Source organism: Seriola dumerili, unplaced genomic scaffold (genome assembly GCF_002260705.1).
Source record: "Seriola dumerili isolate Sdu_G_001 unplaced genomic scaffold, Sdu_1.0 BDQW01000550.1, whole genome shotgun sequence".
Classification (NCBI taxonomy): Eukaryota; Metazoa; Chordata; class Actinopteri; order Carangiformes; family Carangidae; genus Seriola; species Seriola dumerili.
The window spans coordinates 2,126,599-2,132,598 of record NW_019174805.1 but is presented as its reverse complement, the minus strand read 5'-3'; the positions used below and the strand labels follow the sequence as shown (position 1 = coordinate 2,132,598).

Sequence of the window (6,000 nt, the reverse complement as noted above, 5' to 3'; positions counted from 1 at the left end):
GGTTGCCGACTCTGGCTGTTGAATGTCAGACTAATGGAGAGCGCGGGAATTCATTAAAGAGCCTTCCTAAACCATTTCATTGCAGCTGTCCAAATATTAATTAGGTTTGTATCGGCTCCTGTGGAATGTGTTTGTTAAAGGGTGATGCACTAATCCCGTGCCATCTGCTCCTCACTGGGAAAGGTTGCTTCCCCGGAGCTCAGCATTTCCCCTCTGCAGCTCTCCCCCCGAGCGCACGCTAGCTATCTTTTAGCTTAATTTAATTTGGCGGCCGCCTCTCCTCTTCTTCTTCTTCTTCTTTCCTCCTCCTTCCTCCTCCTCCCCCTCTGCTGCTGCTGGAGTCATTTGATTTATTATTTATTTTTTGTGAATGTCTTGAAGCGAGAAGGAACATTTCAGCACCAGGTTGGTGTGTGTGGTTTCTTAATGTCAGAGTTTTTTTCTGGAGCTTCTGGAAGATATTTTCCTCCCGCGCACGACTAAACTTCAGCTCAGAACAAAAAACAGCCTCGATATCACATTTCAGAGCAGATTGCTGCCTTCAGGGCCTTGAAAGAGCTCGGATTTTTATAGCTCGTCAATAATTTTGTTTGAGTTTTCTTTTTATTTTCAGGTGTTTGTTCTCAGACACACATCACTGCAAACAAACAACATTCATAAAGACTTAAAATGCACAAATCTCAATGACAGTGACATGCTAACGCGTTGAGACAATGTGTCCACCATCTTAGATGAGCATGTTAGCATGTTCACATTTGCTAATTAGCGCTTGGTATTTGAATCTATAAGCTGCAACTAATGATTCATTTTATTATCATTTAATTTCCAGTTATTTTTTTTGATTGTCTTTAACAACATCCAGACCAGTTCTAAAGCCCCATCGTAACTTACCAACCCCGTGTCGAGGAGAACGAGCTGATCCCACCTTTCGTTCCTCAGCAGGTTCGACCTCTCCGCTTTGACTGACACTTTGGTTTATAAAAAGATTTCAAAAACAAAACTCAGAAAATTTTAAAAAGAAATTCATAAAAACAAACAAAGTGTTTTGTTCTGCAGCAGGATTGATTTTTAATTGATCATGTGACGTTTCCAACACCTCCTCCAAAACGAACAACCATCTCTCCTGTAATGGCCCCTATGGCGGCAGGTGTACCGGACCTTGGTGTCATGGTTACAATAATAAACAGCGAATGGTCACATTGGTCACCACCTCCTCCTTCCTGACGTGGACTCCCCCATCTTTATTCTATGTCACCGACAACTTTCCCTTCGCTCCTGTCATCATCACTATGGCCACAAGATGTTGCCGTAGCAACAAAACCTGACTATGACGTCATAAACAACCTGCTGCACAGTACGACCTGTGGTTTTTTTAAAGGACAGTCTCGACCTTTCGCTGTAGCGCCAGCCTCAAATATAACGTTGCATTATGATGTTTTTCAGATGTCAACCTTCAGATTTCTTCTTCAGTGTTTTTTTTTAAGTAACAGTCACGATTCTTCGTGTTGCTGGTTTTCAGTTTCAAACTTTCTGTACCGTTTTGGTGTCGAGAGAGGGGGGGCTTGATGGGAAGAGCAAAGAAAGACCGCTTGATTATTTGTTACATTCAGAAGCGCTGACAGGACAATTTTATTTTCCAATGTCAAAAATTAAACGTCACTGTTGGAGCCCCAAACACTGGAGGCTGCAGCTTTCAGGACCACAATCCTAAGACTGCATCTCTAGGGCCATAATCTTGTGGCTGCAGCGCCACCTAGCAAACTGTCCAGGGTTAGTGTTGTCACATGTTTAGAACGATCTGTTTGGGTACAGAAGCAATGTCATGAAAGACTAGGATCCTAGAAATGTGGTCCTGAAACTGCTTCTTCATTGTGCTGGTGTTTCTTCCTCTGTGTCTCTCGGGGGCGACAGTGGGTCTGTTCATGTTTAATCTTGTTGAAAAGGAAAGAATTAAAGAAGCGGCACAGATCCAAATATAAACCAAAACTCTGACGGGGCGATAATCCGATTAAAACTAAATCTGTCACGGACGAGCACGGAGTTTTATCTGAACACATCTGTGTAACAGCCGTGTGGAGACCGGAGCGCTTGTGAAGCTCTGGGCACCTCGACTTTCTTGTTGTACTTTTCATCCTCATTAAATCCTCTTGAACTTTTATGGCGTTGCATCAGTCAGGACTCTTCTGCTTTATTAGTGCTCAGGTCTCTTTTGGTCTCGTCCTGCTGCGACTCTTTGAGCCTTTGAACCTTTTCAGACACGAGGAGACTGAGCGCAGACGTCCTCACCTGCTCATTAAAAATACATTTCACACAAACACTTTCTCATCTCACCTCTGATACCTCCAACCTTTTTTTCCTCTCCTTTTTGTCTCGCTGATTTCATGATGTTGCTCTTTTGACTGGAAAGCAGAGTGATGTATTTAATGAGTAAAGTTTCTATTATAATTTTTACTACAGGACACAAGGTCAAATAGTTTTAATGTAATTTATTGTTTAAATTATTGATAATTACTTAGTAATAACCAGTAATTACAGCATATGTGACCTATACCTGCTTAGCTGAATGTATTTTATTTTTGAGTGTTTAATTAACGGTGCAGTGATTTAAACCTTTAAAAGCTCCCTCCAGTGTAAGGTCTGTGTCCATGTGTAGTGTGATTATAGATCAGCTCTAGCTTCTATATTAATACTGTGAAAGTATCAAAGCCTCAGTCCACAGAGAAATGCACACAGCCTGTATTCAGAAACTGAGCCTTAAAACCAGCCGTCAGGACTTCTGGAACTTGTGATGTCACAACAAAGCAGTCACCAAGCCCGCCCACCTGGACCCACCATCCAAACCTTGCAGGATTTGGTTTCTCTGAGTGTTTTTACTGAAATCTGCTTATATTTTTATTGGATCTACTCAGAACATCAGCCAATCAGAGAAGAGGCTCAAGGCCTCCCTCTTCTGATGCTCACAGACCTGTTGTTACTAGAAGCTCAGAGAGAAGCCGTGAGAGAGGAGATGTAAAACTACACTGAGATGGTTTTATATATCTTCTGATGGATCAACACTTCAAATAAATTCATTCTGGGTAATTTCAGTATGTAATTAAAAAAAAAATCAAACATATTGGGAAAGACATTTATTATCTTTTTTTTTTTTTAACCAGCTTAGCATAAAGACTGGAAGCAGGGGGAAAGCATCTCAGACTGTAGTGGAAAGATGTTGTGAGGAAAGGATACTAAACCTGTGCGACCTGTCTTGTGTGTTCAGTCAGAACAGTTACATGACCTAACTACCTGCTGACGAAAGATCATAGACATGAAACTAAACTTAGAAGAAAGAGAAACAAACAACGTGATACAGACATGAATATCACGACACTGAATACGACGAAACAACAGTGATACGAACAATTAATGAATGATACGACATGATACGACATGATACGACATGATACAACATGATACGACAACTGATACGAAACATCACATGATACGACATGATACGAGAGAAACATGATATACGAAGACATGATCAACTGACAACATGATACGGAAACATGATACGACGAACACATGATACGACATGATACGACGATGATACGACAACATGATGACAACATGATACGACAGACATGATACTACAACATGCATACGGACAACATGAATACAACATTGATACAACATGTGATACGACAACATGATACAACATGATACAACATGATACGAAACAACATGATACGACAACATGATACGAACAAACATGATACGACAACATGGCCCTTTAGTTTATTTCCCCAAATTGTTGCACTATTCATTTCACAGACTCTGAGGCGACTCAGTTTAAAAGCAGCTGGACTCAGTTAATCCAGTTGTTACACCAACTGCAGTCTGACGTTCAACGTGTCCTTGAAGTCCACAAAATATAAACTGCTGAAAATCACTATTGTTGCTATAGAAACTAAATCAATGTGAATATTTTTCATGCACACAAAACTCGTCATCAACACGACAAGACGTTTCAAATCAGTTTCACGCGGAGTCGCTTCAGAACATCATTGCTGAGCGTTCAAACATCCAGGTCATCGCCGTCTGATGTGGAAGAGTTTCCATGTCCTGCACACACACAACACCACAACACACACACACACACACACACACACACACACACACACTCGTTGACTGGTGACAGAGATGAAAGTGACACAGCTGAATTTAGCATGACGCTAATTAAAAGTCATTTTATGCTTCTTTATAAATTTAAACGTTATTCATCAACGTTTTGAACATTGGTGGATGAAACCAGAAACATCAAATACGATGTTGAAAAACATTTGGTTAGAAGTTTGTCTGAAATTCATCGGGGGGGGCGTAGGGCACTTCAGCTTTCACACAGATTCCTCTTGGAGAAACATCTCAGCCCTAGTGACAGGAAGTAAACAAGGAACTTTGTGAGACCTCAAAGCCACGACAGCGCACAGATCGTCCGCACACACACGCGCACACATGCACACACACACACTCATAGCACGCACACACACACATACGCACGCGCACCACACACACACACATGCCACACACACACACCACATCACACACACCAGAGAGCTCAGGGAGGATTCTGAAGTGTAATGAGGGCCGGCAGAGCTGTGTATGCAAATCAAGACATCAACACAGTCCTGGATGTTTCTTGGCAAGCACAACCATCTCTCACCTCTCTCTCTCTCTCTCGTCTCTCTCTCTCTCTCTCTTCTCTCTCTCTCTCTCTCTCTGTCTCTGTCTCTCTCTGCCTCTTCTCTGTCTCTCTCTCTCTCTCTTCTCTCTTCTCTCTGTTCTCTCTCTTCTTCTCGTCTCTCCTCCTGTCTCTCCTTCTCTCTCTCTCCCTCTCTCTCTCTCTCTCTCTCTCTCCTCGTCTCTGCTCTCCTTCTGTCTCTCTCTATTCTCTGTCCTCATTCCTCGTATCTCCCCTCTTCTGTCTCTCTCTCTTCTGTCTGGTTCTTCTCTGTCTCTCTCTCTCTTCTGTCTCTCTACTGCCTCGTTCTCTCTCTCTCTCTCTCTGTCTCTCTCTGTCTGTCCTCTTCTTCTCCGCTCTCCTTCTCTCCTTCGTCTCCTCTCTCATCTCCTCTCTTCTCTTCTCTCTCTCTCTCTCTCTGTCTCTGTCTCTCTCTCTGTCTTCTTGTCTCTCTCTCTCTCTCTCTCTCTCTCTCTCTCTCTCCTTCTCTCTCTCTGTCCTCTCCTCTTCTTCTGTCTCTCTGTGTCTCTCTCTCTGTCTTCTCTCTCTCTGCTCTCTTCTCTCTCTCTCTCTTCTGTCTCTCTCGCTTCTCTCTCTCTCTCTCCTCTCTCCTCTCCTCTCTCTCTCTCTCGTCTCTCTCTCTGCTCTCTCTCTCTCTGTCTCTCTCTCTCTCTCTCTCTCTCGTCTCTCTCTCCTTCTTTCTTCTCCTCCTGCCCCTCGTCTCTCTCTCTCTCTGTTCTTCATTCCTCTCTCTCTGTCTCCTCTCTCTCTGTCTGTCTCTCTTCTCTCGTGCTCTCTCTCTCCTTCTCCCTCTCTCTCTCTCTCTCTCTCCCTCCCTCTCTCTCTCTCTCTCTGTCTCTCTCTCCCTCTCTCTCTCTCTCTCTCCCTCTCTCTCTCAGCTTTGTGAAAACACACAATGGCTGTTACATAAGACTCGTCAGTGTAATCTAGATTTCAGCAGCTGGAAGATGGAGCCGAGCTGCTGCTTATCAGCTGCGTTCAGACGACAAACACAAACTATCACTGTTCTCACGTTTCCTTTGTCAGCTCCCTGTGTAGTTTTCTCTTTTCTCCCAGATACACACACACACACACACACACACACACACACACACACCACACTGTGGAAAACAACCTGATATTAAAGATATTATAATCCTTATTGACTGATTGATCATCGGTGACGTTGGTGTGACGCTACGTTCAGACATTTGTTTCCGGCGGCGACGCAGACGCCTCGAGTGTTTGTCCGTTCCCGCACTTTCCCGCTCGTCTGCATC

The 6,000-nt window shown here is 43.4% G+C and overlaps 1 protein-coding gene across 1 annotated transcript in view; it reads left to right on the top strand.

Annotated features, from left to right (window-relative positions):
• The window catches only part of LOC111236019 (neuronal acetylcholine receptor subunit alpha-7-like), a 42,411-nt gene that overhangs the window by 16,516 nt on the left and 19,895 nt on the right, over window positions 1-6,000 (top strand). The window lies entirely within an intron of this gene.